We start from the raw sequence: 12,177 nt of genomic DNA, 5'->3' as shown, positions 1-12,177 counted from the left end.
CACCGTTTTGAATGTTGACCAAAGCAATTTACTTGAAATGGAAGAGCAACATTTTAGTTAAGTACAATTTCCAATGAAAGGTCTGCCAGAGAAATGCATAACAATGACTGAATGTCATTGGATCAGCATTCACAAGACCCAAGTTCTGATCTTACCAGAGTCAATAGTTATGTAACTTTGGGCCAGAAGCTTCTCTTATCACTAAAATTGGGAGGGGGGGGGGTTGAATTAAATGGGCTAGCTAGGTGGCTGTGTAAGTCTCCCTGTTCCTAGGACAAATGCCAAGTTGCCATCTTGTTGCCAAGCAGAACCATTTCATGATCTACATGCCCAAACAGGAGGCACTTCCAGATCTGATAGAAGACCTGACATTGAAACTGTTTTGATATAAAGTGATTAAGTGGGTGAGGGTGAGATTAGGCAGTTGGAAAGGTAAAACCTACTCTAAAAGATGGTTTGGCTAATGGTATATGTCCTAAACTAGAAACAGATTCTGGTCATCTACTGTAAATTAACTGATCTATTTATATGTAGCATCTTGTGAATTTGGATGGTATAAAGGAAGTCCTCAGCCTGCCCACATCTGGTTAAAGAGACAAACCAAGTTTGTAGACCAGATCTTGGGCCTGAGCAGCAGAGATTCCACGATCATCACTCTGGGATTGGAACAAAGCAAAACATCTTAACCTGCAGCTCCATCTACTCTTACCTAGATCATCTTTGCTGCCCACAGATTCAGAACCCATCCCCTAAGGAAAAAGGGCCTTTTCCCTAAGCCTTCATGATTAGTTCCCCTTGCCCACCTTTGCATTGTGGGGTGAACCTGCTGCAATACTTAAAGACCTGATCTTTTCTCCCTCAGGCCATGTCTTTGGCAAGTGGAACACAAGTGCTTCTCTGGGTCTAAAGCACCTAATTCCTGGTACAAATTAGATGACATGTATGTCTGCAAACTTTTTTTTTTTTAAGCAATTGGGGTTAAGTAACTTGCTCAAGGTTACACGGCCAGTTGTTTCTGGGTGTGGTGCTGAGTATCTGAGCCCGTATTTGATCCAGGTCATCCCAACACTGGAGCCGGTGCTCTTACTCGCTGAGCCACCTGGCCGCCCCTTGTCTGCCAACTTCTAAACCATATTTGATTATAAGATCATAGATTCCTTAAGTTTCCAGATCCCTACCATCACCCCATTTTATAGATTAGGAAATGGAGATCCAGAGAGTAACTTGCCCAAAGTCACATAGGATGCTAACCCAGATCTTCAGATACCCAAATCTAATGCCCAGACCCCCAAATCACACTGTTTAATCTCTTCAAATGATGCTTATTCCATCATCATTGAGGAAGGACACTGACACCATCAGACATTTGTATGAATTATATGTATCTCCTCGTACACAGTGTCTTACCCCTGGTACTCAATGAAAGTTTGTAGAATGAATTGAGTGAAATAGGCCAACAGTGTTGCAAAACACTTCTCTGCCCAGAAATCATTTCTCTGCTTAAGAATGTTCCCTAATCATAGAATCTCAGAATGTGAGAGTTAGGTTCTCTAGGGGCCATCTAGTCTAGGCCACACACTAAAGCCATCACAATATCCTAAGGACAAGTGGTGGCTCAGTCTACATGAAGACTGAGGAGGAGAATCTCATCACCTTGGCCCATCCCACTGCTGAACATGTGAGCAAGTTTTATTTTCCAACTTTCACCCATTGTTTCTGTTGCTGCCTGCCAGAGCCCAAAAAGTCTTATTCCTCCACGTGATAGCCTTTCATATATCTAAAGGCACCTATCATGTCTCCCTTGAGTCTTGTCCAGACTAAATATCCTTAATTCCTGTTGTTCAAATAATGTGGATTTGAGGTCTTTCTCCATGCTGGCTGCCCTCCTCCAGCTTATTAATATCTTTTTAATAGTGCTCAGACCTGGGCATAGTACTTCAGAGGAGGCCACAATACAGTGACCATCACCTGCCTATGCCTGGCAGCTGCAGCTCTTTTAATGATGCCCAATATGTAACTGGTTTTTTAAGCTGCCATATCACATTCCTGACTTGCAGTGAGCTTGCAACCCACTAAAACCTCCAGATCTTTTTTCACAACTACTATCTAAACACATATCCTCATTTACCTTTGAAGTTGATTTTTTTGTACTCCAGTATCAGTCTTGACATTCATACCTATTGAAATTAAGCTAGCCTGTCAAGCTCTTAGATCCTGACTGTCCATCCAAATTATCCTTCCCAGCTTTGGTGTCTTCTGCAAATTTCATAAGCAGGCTACCTATGCCTTTATCCAAGTCATTGATAAGTATAGATCCCTGGGGCACTGCACTGGAGACCTCCTGTTGCCAACTTAAACCATCATCAACTACTCTGAATTATTTTGTGTAACTTTGGATTCAGGGGCAGCCTTTCCCTATCTTATGGATCAGGTCAGAGAGATGGATGATTTTACCTTTCAGAAGAAAGGGTTTTTCCGTGTGCTATAGATATGTAATTGACCTCCAAGTGGAAAGCAGGTTAGGAAGAGCTGGGCCTTCTTAGAGTAGTCATTTCTTTAGAAGAATCACAGAATCTCCAGTTGGAAGAGATTTCAATGACCATCTCATTTGAACTGAACTGGTGCAAAAATCTGCTCTGCAATATACTCAATACTCAAGGCTCCAAATGAAAGCAGCCTCACTACCTCCCAAGCCAACTGATTCCTCATTAGGATAACTGCCAGTAAGTTTCTCCTTACCTGAAACAGAAATTTGCTCTTTTTCACACCTTCCTCCCTTTTGCTCCTTTGAGGCCAAGCAGAACAAATCTAATAGCCTATTCCACAGGATATCCGGGACAAACATTCCCTATTTCTTTAACCAAACCTCATAGTGCATAATCTCCGGGTCATTCACCATCCTTGTCACCCTCCTCTGGACACTTCAGATTATTAACGTCCTTCCTAAAATGTGATGTCCAGAACTGAACACAGAGGCTCTGGTGGGACTCTCACCTCACTAGTCTTAGACACTATAGCTGTCCTAATACAGCCAAGGTCACGTTGAGCTTTATGGCTGCTGCACCACATTGCTGATGCATCCTGGGCTTGCAGTCCACTATACCCCCAGATCTTTTTCAATTTAACTTCTATTTAGCTATATTTCATCCATATTTTTTGAAGTTGATTTTTCGAACATATGACATTTTACATTTGTCTCCATTAAATTTCATTTTAGATTCACATCTTTTTAGATCCTTATTCTGTCAACCAACATGTAGCTAGCTTTCCCTCCTAGCCTATAATAGTAATAATACTATAATACTAGTATAGTATAATAATAATAATAAGCCTATAATAGTAATAAGGTCCTTGGTGCCCTCTAGATGAGTCTTTGGGCTGCCTGTACCATCTAAGTCATCTTCCTACTTCCCACACACAGTTCCAGTTAAAATCTGTATCCTTAGCTTATTGGCATTTCCCCATCAGTGCCTTTAGATCACATTGATCAGTTCATGAAAACCTTGCTTCACCTCCCTTGAAGACAGATGTGAAGACTGAGAGTCAAAGATCTGAAGAAGGTAGAGGGAGAGAGGAAAGGAAGGAAAGATCGAATCCCTTTTCTTTCAGCAAAGACTGTCCCACTTTAATTTTCTATCTGTGGGCAAAAGACATAATGTCTATTCCTGAGGAACTATTTTAGAAAGCAGGGGAGAGATCAAAATAAATTATACTTAATATACTTAAAAAGACCCATACTCCTCCTTTCCTGATACACAAAGGCCCCAGTCTCCCTTAGGAGCCACAATATCTCTATTTTCCTTTCCACTCTTTCTCTACTGAAGAATCAGCTCTTGCTTTTAAAATTCTCTTACTCATGTGCGACTATTCGCACTCACAGTGCAGCTAGGTTGTACAGTGGATAGACAGCCAAGCTTGGAGTCAGGAAGATCTGAGTTCAAATTCGAACTCAGACAATTACTATGTGACCCTGGGTAAGTCATTTAACCCTGTTTGCCTGAGTTTTCTCATTTGTAAAATGAGCTGTAGAAGGAAATGATAAACCACTCCAGTATCTTTGCCAAGAAAACCTCAAATGGGGAAGAGTTAGACTTGACTGAAACTGAACAACAACAATAAAATTCTCTCACCTCTTCCCAATGGTGCAGCTGGTATTCACTCAGGAACAGGATGTCTGAGGATGTCTGTGGCAGAAGTGATTATCTAAAGTTGTCAGTTATCTCTTGCTAGTGTTCCTGTGGTTGGTGCTCTTGTACTTTTATTATTAAGAGGCAGTGCATGGAAAGATCACAGGATAGGAGGAATGAGGATCTGGCTTCTAATCTTATCTCTGCCATAAATTCACTGTTCCATGGATTTTGGAGCTGAGAGGGAACAAAGATTTATCTTGTCCCACCTCGTTTTGTTGAGAAAGAAACAGGCCAAAGTCGTCCTTGTGACTTGCTCACTGATGACACAGATACGGAGTCAAAACCTGAACTCAGGTTTTCCAATTCCAAACCCAATGTTCATTCTTTCTTTTATGAGCAAGTCACTCCAGTTCTCTTACCCTCAGTTACCTCCTCCATAAAATAAGCAATTAACACTGACGAATTGCTTTTATGTCTCTGTAGCAGCAAGCACCCCAGCGTCCTCAGGGTGGCTGCTAACACAGGTTCTTTGATCTGCTTTGATAGAGGAAAGCAACTCAAAATGGGTTAACAAGCTTACTTTAATTAGTCAAACATATATCTTTTACCTAGTTCAGGGGAAAAAGGTCAGCACCCTGAACTTCAGAGTATACAGACAGAATTATCAAGACAGAGAAACAGATCAAGTAGACAGGTTTCCAAGCTGTCCAACCATTACATCCATACCAAATCAACAGCTGGGTTTCAAAGCCAGGGGACTCTCAACAACGGCTTCCCAGAGTCTCATCTGATCAAATCACACAACACTTCTCAAAGTGAGCCCCAGAACAAAGCCTCAAATCGGGGTTTATATAGCCTTCTCCTGGCTCAGAGAATGTAACAACCTTCTGGACCCACTGGCCAATCAAAAAGTATCTACTGAAAAACAAGCCTCCCACCCCAGGCTCCAGGTGCACTTTAGCCTAGGGGCAGGGAAGATCTTAAAAATTTACATTCCCATTACAGTCTCTCAAAAGCACTTTGCTCACAATGACCACATGATATTAGTCTCATTTTGAGCATCAAACAAAGGCTATGGAGAACTAAAATGACTTGCCCAGGACCACACAGCTAGTGAGTGACTCAGCTGGACTGTGTTCCCTTACTCTCACCCATGCTGGGCCCCTTGAAGATGGGCAGGCAAGGTGAGCAGAAGGAAATCTAAGGCCGGGGTGGAAATCCAGGAATGATGGGCCACCTTCAGTATGTGGAACATAGGAGAAAGAAATGCTGCTGCCCTTTGTCACCTTATCATAAGACAGCAGTAGCAGCTGTCCCCTTGCTAATGGCCACTCCACTGTCTCAGAGCCTCTAAAATCAATTCTTTCAATGAAGCAGTCACCATGGGTTCAAATCCAGTATCCTGCTGCCTCCAAAGTGATGGGGTAAAGGGGAGATAATATGGAGAAACAGCTGACGCTGAGGGTAGAGACCAGAGACGATTTGCTAAAAAGAGCCAGCTTCTCCACCACTGTTCCTACAATCTATGGAGAAACAGTCTGAATTATAACCAGGATGGGATGTTGTCTCAAGGCCAGGAGGGAGCAAAGTGAAGAGGTGATAAATCAGGTAGCACAGCAGGCATTGTCCTTGAATGTGGTTCCTTATGTTAAGCTTCCAGGGCTGAGGCTCTCTCTACCCCGACCCTGGTCCACTAACATTGAGCAGCTAAAAGGGTGGGTATGCTGTCTTTGATGTGCCTTCTAGGTGCCCAGAACTGACTGAGTTATTACACTCCCCCAGGCTACCTACCAATCATCTATTCTGTGTGTATCCTGTATGTCCCAAATGTGTCCATGTTGTCTCCTCATTAGAATCATTAGAATGTAGGCTTCTTACAGGGAAGGCCTAGTTTTACTTTTTCTTTGTATAATGAGTATTTAGTGCCATGCTCTGCACATAGTAAATGCTTTCTAATTGCCTCCAAATCCAGTGACTGATTGATTCTGTCAGAGATAAAACCCTGCCCCAAAGTCAGTCCTACTAACCATGAGAACCAACTGCTGAGTGACCTGAGACAGGTCATTTCCCCTGCTTTGGCTTCAGGACATTGTAAGATTTAGTGCTGGAAGGGACCTTAGAAATCATTTAATTTCAGAATTCTCAAACTTGGGAACTAGAGAAAATACAATAGATCCATAAATCCATATTCAAATCCTTAAATATAAGCAAGCATACCTTCTAGAAAAATAAATAAAGACTATTGGGCACATCTATGAATGACTTTTTCAAACGTATGTAGCCACTGCTGTGATGAATAAAATACAAATCCTTTCCAAAGTGCCAACTGAATTAATAGTAGCTTTTTGTCATTATGCATTTTCTTAATCAAGGATATTAAAGAGTATAACTACTCCCACCTAAGGAGCTGTGAGGTTTGGGTGTTTTTGACATTAAAAAGAAGTCCTCAGGGTTGCACTGTGCTGATGCCTTGCCTTCACAAAGTTTTGGAGGTGAGCACATATGAGGGAGATCTGATTTTTTTCATTTTTATTTTATATACATATGTGTGTATATAGTATATGTGTATACACACGTGTACTATATACATGTATACACACAGATATGTATGTGTGTGCATATATGTGTCTCTGTGTAGATATTATGTGTATAGATGTACATGTATACACGCATGCACTGTATAACATATACATGCATACGTGTGTATACATATATGTATATTTTCTGTGTGCTTGCACGTGCATATATATATATCTCACCTTCATTTCCCAAAATGTTCCCTCCCCTCCTGGAGAACCATCCCTTATAATGAAGAATAAAACAGAGGAACAAGATATTCAGCAAAACTAACACATCAACCAAGTCTAACATCACATGCAGTATTCCATACCCATAGACCCCCACCTTTGAAAGAAGGAAATTGCATCTCTTTGCATCTACCTCTCTAAGGCCAAGCTTAGTTACTATAATTATACAACATTCAGTTTCAATCTTTTTGTTGTTATCTTTCTATTTACATTGTTATAGTCACTGTGTATCCTGCAGTGAAAGAGAGGTTTTGTTTTTTTCTAAAGGACTTGAATTTGAACATGAAGAGAGAGATTGGGGAAGTTTCCAACTGCCTTGGCAGGACTGCTCAGAACAGTGCACACTGTAGAAGCTTTAATAAACATCTGTTGGATTTTTAGAAAGACAGGCTGGCCAAGGGCTAACTTAAAATCACAAGAGGAGAATGAACAGATTTATCTAATCCACGGCCACCACATGAAGGATTTTCCCTTGCCTTGAGGCAGGGGGATGGACTAGATGGACCCTGGAGGGCCTTCCCAAGCCCTGGATTTCTGACAGCCGTGAACACTGGCCAGTCAAAGGACAAGTTCAAGAAATGGCATTCTGGGTAACAAAAAACAGCAGCACAGTTTCCCTGAACTGGTTGGCCCTTACTAAGCAATTATTGTAAAGACAAGGCATGGCTGCTTTCTAAAGAGAAGGATCAAAGAAGGGTTGCCCAGCAGGTGTTAGGGCGAGAAAAGAGTTCTCAGCCCATAAAGATGAGAGGGTACTGTTTACAAACAGCAGCAGCAGCAAAGACCGTATAGCAGGGGAAGATCGGGAAGGGGAGAGGAAGCCAGGCACAGTCTTGGGGGGGGCACGAGGAAGGGGGTGAGGAGCAGCGGTTGCTGTAACAAGCTAGTTATGACACACAAGCTGATCCCTTGGGAGGGTGAGAGTGGTGTTAGAGTGGTCAGCACAGTAGGGTGTCTCATCAGAGCTTGGTCAGGGGCCGCATGGATAAGAGGATGCTGTCAATCTCTGAAAATTCAGGTGCCAGGGAGTTCTAGCCACCACACACACATACACACACACACACACACACCTTCACACATACCTCCACAAACACCCTAGAGCACACCTGAGGCCTGAAAGCGCAGTTACCTGTCTATGGAAAAGCCAACCTACTCTCTTGGCTAACAGGTACCTAGCACAGGGTCAAAAGTAGATCCCCACCTGCCATCAAACATGGCCTTCCTGCTCCAATCCTAATTCTGATTAGGACAGTGGAGTGTGAAATGTGAAGGAAACCCTGTCAGAGAAGGGAGGGCTCCTGGCCCAATTCTTTTGGAACCCAGGGATGCCACAAACCTATGAGCTAAGTAGAACCCAACAGAAAGGATTTTCTTCTTCTGAGAATTCTGGGGGATTCAGTGAGTAGGGTTAGATTCAGGAATGTGTGTCCCTTCTAGCGTGAAAGCAGACAGGGAAAAGGTGAATACACATGGGTCTAGAAACATAAGGAAACAAGAAGTTTGTCGGTAGATAGTTTTGACCCAGAGAAAGCAGGCTGGTTTCAGGGTCTCTGTTTCACTCAGCTACTCCCCCGTATGATTCAAAATCTTCCTCCTAGCCCTCATTAATGTCCCCCCCCATTCAAATAACACATTCTCTATTTTATGATGATCATTTGAGCCTGTGTATGTCTCAGCCATTCAACCAGACTAGGAGATCCTAAAGGTGGCCAAAGAGTTTTTCTCATTCATCTCTGAATCCATCTCTGTGCCCTGAACAAGATACCTAGTGTGCTATCTTCTACAGGAAGGCTTTCCTCATCTGCCCAGTGGTAATGCGTCCCTACTGAAATCACTCACTACTTCTGTATATATTTCCATATGCTTATCTGTTTAAATATTGTTTCTCCCCTCTGCCAGCCAGAGAATAACATAAACTCTTACAGAGCTTATATCCCACTGCTTCACATTACTTGGAACAGAAATCTGACATACAATTTTTAGATTTAGATCTGGAAAAGACTTTAGAGATCATTTTACAGAAAAGGAAACTGAGGTCCAGAGAGTTTAAATGACTCGTCCAGCATCCCACCAGCAGCAAAGTAAGTATCTGTACCTTGTTCCTCTGGCTCCAAAGCCAGTGCTCTTTTTGACTAATGAATGAATGCCCCATCTGAACTACAGAAAGAGAAGTCAGGGATGCCAAGGACCCACCCACTCCTCTCATGCCCTTTGAAGGGGAAAGGAAAAAATCTCCCCCATTTCCCTTTTCAAGGCTACTGAATAGGGATGTTTATGTAAACCAGATTCCTTGCACTTGTGTTGGAGCAACCAAAGATGCTGACATCAACAGAGGCCCATTGCCACAGCAGAATAAAGCCACCCATTAAGTGTCGGAATTCTGTTCACAGTTGTACCGTGGAGAGTAATGGTTTGTTACTGTCCATCCCCCCAGGCGCCCAGCATAGAGGTTCACAACCAGAAGGAATTTAAGTATTTGAAGGATCCGGAATTGAGAATACACAATAGCAGACAGGCTTAAGTTGCTGCTGCAGACAAAAGAATTCGCCACCTGGTGGTCAACGCTCTGCTGACCAGACTCTCCAAACAGCCAGACACGTGGTTCTTGGATACACAGTCTTTTGCATAGGTCCCAAACCTTTCCAGCTTCACTACCCAGATCTCCAGACCTAGTCATCTCCACGCTGTGGTGAGGTGCTGGAGAAGAACTTTAGTTCAGGGTGCACACAAGAGTTTAACAATAAATAGGTTCTTGTTCAATTAAATTGAACCCTAACACTCAGTTATGAGGGTCAGCATATGGAAAATGGGAACTGAGCTTTCTTCCAAAATACAGTCATTTTCCTTTACCTATCCTTTTCCCTAAGGCTTGGGGTACTAATGACTGCCATCAAGGCAAGAGTGTTTGGTTCAAGCAAACGAGTGATTAAAGTTGACAACACAATTGGAAACTTGACTCTGACTGAATAAGGATTCAATTATTGTTCTTCCAGGTCATGGGCATTACTCTATCTTTAACTAGCAGAGATACCTCAGGAGCCCATTCCTCATTCTGTCATTGTTTTTGCTCTTTCCCTAAGAGCAACACTGATTGGTCACTGTATTACATGGCTCTTCATAGCTAGCTGGCCCCAACTAACCTCTACATTCCACCCCTGTCCACCCTAGCCATCTTCTTGCCACTTGCCCTGTCTGCTCCCCTAATATCCAGACCAGAGACAATGCTCTGGGGACTTAACTCTTTGAGCTCTGGAACTCATGCCCTGAGACCAATGGTACCCTGACTGGTGACTGTGTCACATGGGCCGTTACATCTAGCTAGTCTAGGACCTGAATCACATTAGACCTAGATATCTTTTTGTCATCCACCCTACTCAGGTATCCTCTCCCCCTCCCCAACACCTTTCCAGCTCTGGAAATGCAATCAAATCAATACTGCTATTGCTACTGGAAAGTTGAAAGGGCACATCAATCAACTCTCCTACGGTTTTGCTCACCATCCCTATGACATTTCAAACCCAAACACCCCTTCTTGTCCACCACTCCCCTATATATGTTCTCTTTCTGTAAAAATGTAAGTTTCTTGAGAACAAAGACAATCTCCATTTTGAATGTGTATCCCCGGCACTCAGCACAGTTTGGGACATAGAGAAAGCACTTAATAAATGCTTTTTCATTCATTCACTCTTCCACATACCATCTGTATGATCCTTTTGAGCCCCAATCGCATTATCTGTAAAATGAGGGAGTTGGACTGGGAGAGTTCTAGGATTCTATCCAGATCTGACACTCTATGATCTCATGATCCTAACACAGGTTTATAGTGTCTATTTGTTTTACTGAAAGGGAGTAGACCTCATGAAAAAAGGCAAGTGCTAGAATGGATGCAGAAAAGGGCACAGTACTCCCGTCTCATCCCCAGCTGGCCTGGGAAAGGCTGCCTTAGAAGGCACTGGAGTATTTGGACAGACTTGCTCAAACAGAGACGGAAGTGGCTGGCTTGCTTTGTAAACTTCACAGCATCTAGCGTCAATTATTAGCAGCATTCCTCCCCCACAAAGGGCCGACTCTGCCTAGACTTAGTGCTGAGGGGGCAGGAGGAAAATGCCTGTTCTCAGTCCCATTTGCTTCCCACAGGTGGACAGCTATATAATTCTGCGGCAGCCCCTCAGAATGTGGTCCAGGAGGGTCTCCCTATGAGCAGCTGTCAAGAATAGCACCTCCTGTGTACCAGCATCCACAATTGCCCTGTTAGTGTGGCTGGAGCACAAAGCCAGGTTCGGGGCAGCTTCTGGGATTAGCCAGTAGGGGTCAGCAGCACAGCAAGATTATAATAGGGAAAGGTCTGGGCCAAACCTCCCAGAACTTGCTGGACAGTGGTGAGTATAAGGTGGGGGAGACCCTAGTACTGGGTTCTCCTGCCTTCCTGTTATCGCCAAGCTCTACAGGGATGTTGGGCATCATCTAGTCTGTTTTATTATAGGATTCTAGATCTACAGGGGACCTAAAAGGACAGAAAGTTCAATTTCCTCATTTTACAGATAAAGAAACTGAAGTCCAGAGAGATGTAGTGATTTCCCCAAGGTCACACAAGGAGTCAGTGGAAGTGCCGAAATCAGAAATAGTAGTAAAAGGCAGTAACATGAAAATGAAGGAGAAAAAAACAAAAAACTCATCATGTACACAGACACATACATACATACACACACACACGCTACTACCTTTAACAAAAGTGAACCTTATTTCAAAATTAGGAATTTAATTTTTTTAAAGGTTGTCAGATCTCATGACTCATAAGTTAGTGGTCTTGATACAACCGAGGGCTGTCTCCCATGGGGATCCATCTTCTCCACACACTTTACCTTCCCACCACACTGGCCTATATGTAGTTCCTCAAACACGGCCATTCATCTCCCATCGCCATGCCTTTGCATGGGCTACCCACAACTCTTAGAATGCTTGAACCCCTCCCCTCTGCCTCCTACTTTCCCTGACTTCCTTCAAGACTCTGCACAAATCCTACCTCCTCCAAAAGGCCTTTCCATTCCTCCCAGTTACAAATGTCTTCCTCTTAAGAGCACCCTCCATCTACTCTGTATATATTTTCTATTTCCCCAGCTCTTTGTTATCTTCACTATTAGAATGTAAGCTCCTTGAAGTCAGGGATTATGTTTGTGTCTTTCCTTGCATCCCCGCACTCAGCACCATGCCTACCATATAGGAAGGAGAAAAAAAAAAAC

General features: G+C 43.1%; 1 long non-coding RNA gene across 1 annotated transcript in view; it reads right to left on the bottom strand.

Moving 5' to 3' along the window:
• The window catches only part of LOC138150090 (uncharacterized), a 98,262-nt gene that overhangs the window by 13,205 nt on the left and 72,880 nt on the right, over positions 1 to 12,177 (bottom strand). The window lies entirely within an intron of this gene.

This window comes from Petaurus breviceps, unplaced genomic scaffold (genome assembly GCF_028583685.1).
Source record: "Petaurus breviceps papuanus isolate PSGF00001 unplaced genomic scaffold, PetGlider_PUasm1.0 90865, whole genome shotgun sequence".
NCBI lineage: Eukaryota > Metazoa > Chordata > Mammalia > Diprotodontia > Petauridae > Petaurus > Petaurus breviceps.
The sequence above is the reverse complement of the archived record's forward strand: the minus strand, read 5'-3'. Positions and strand labels throughout refer to the sequence as shown.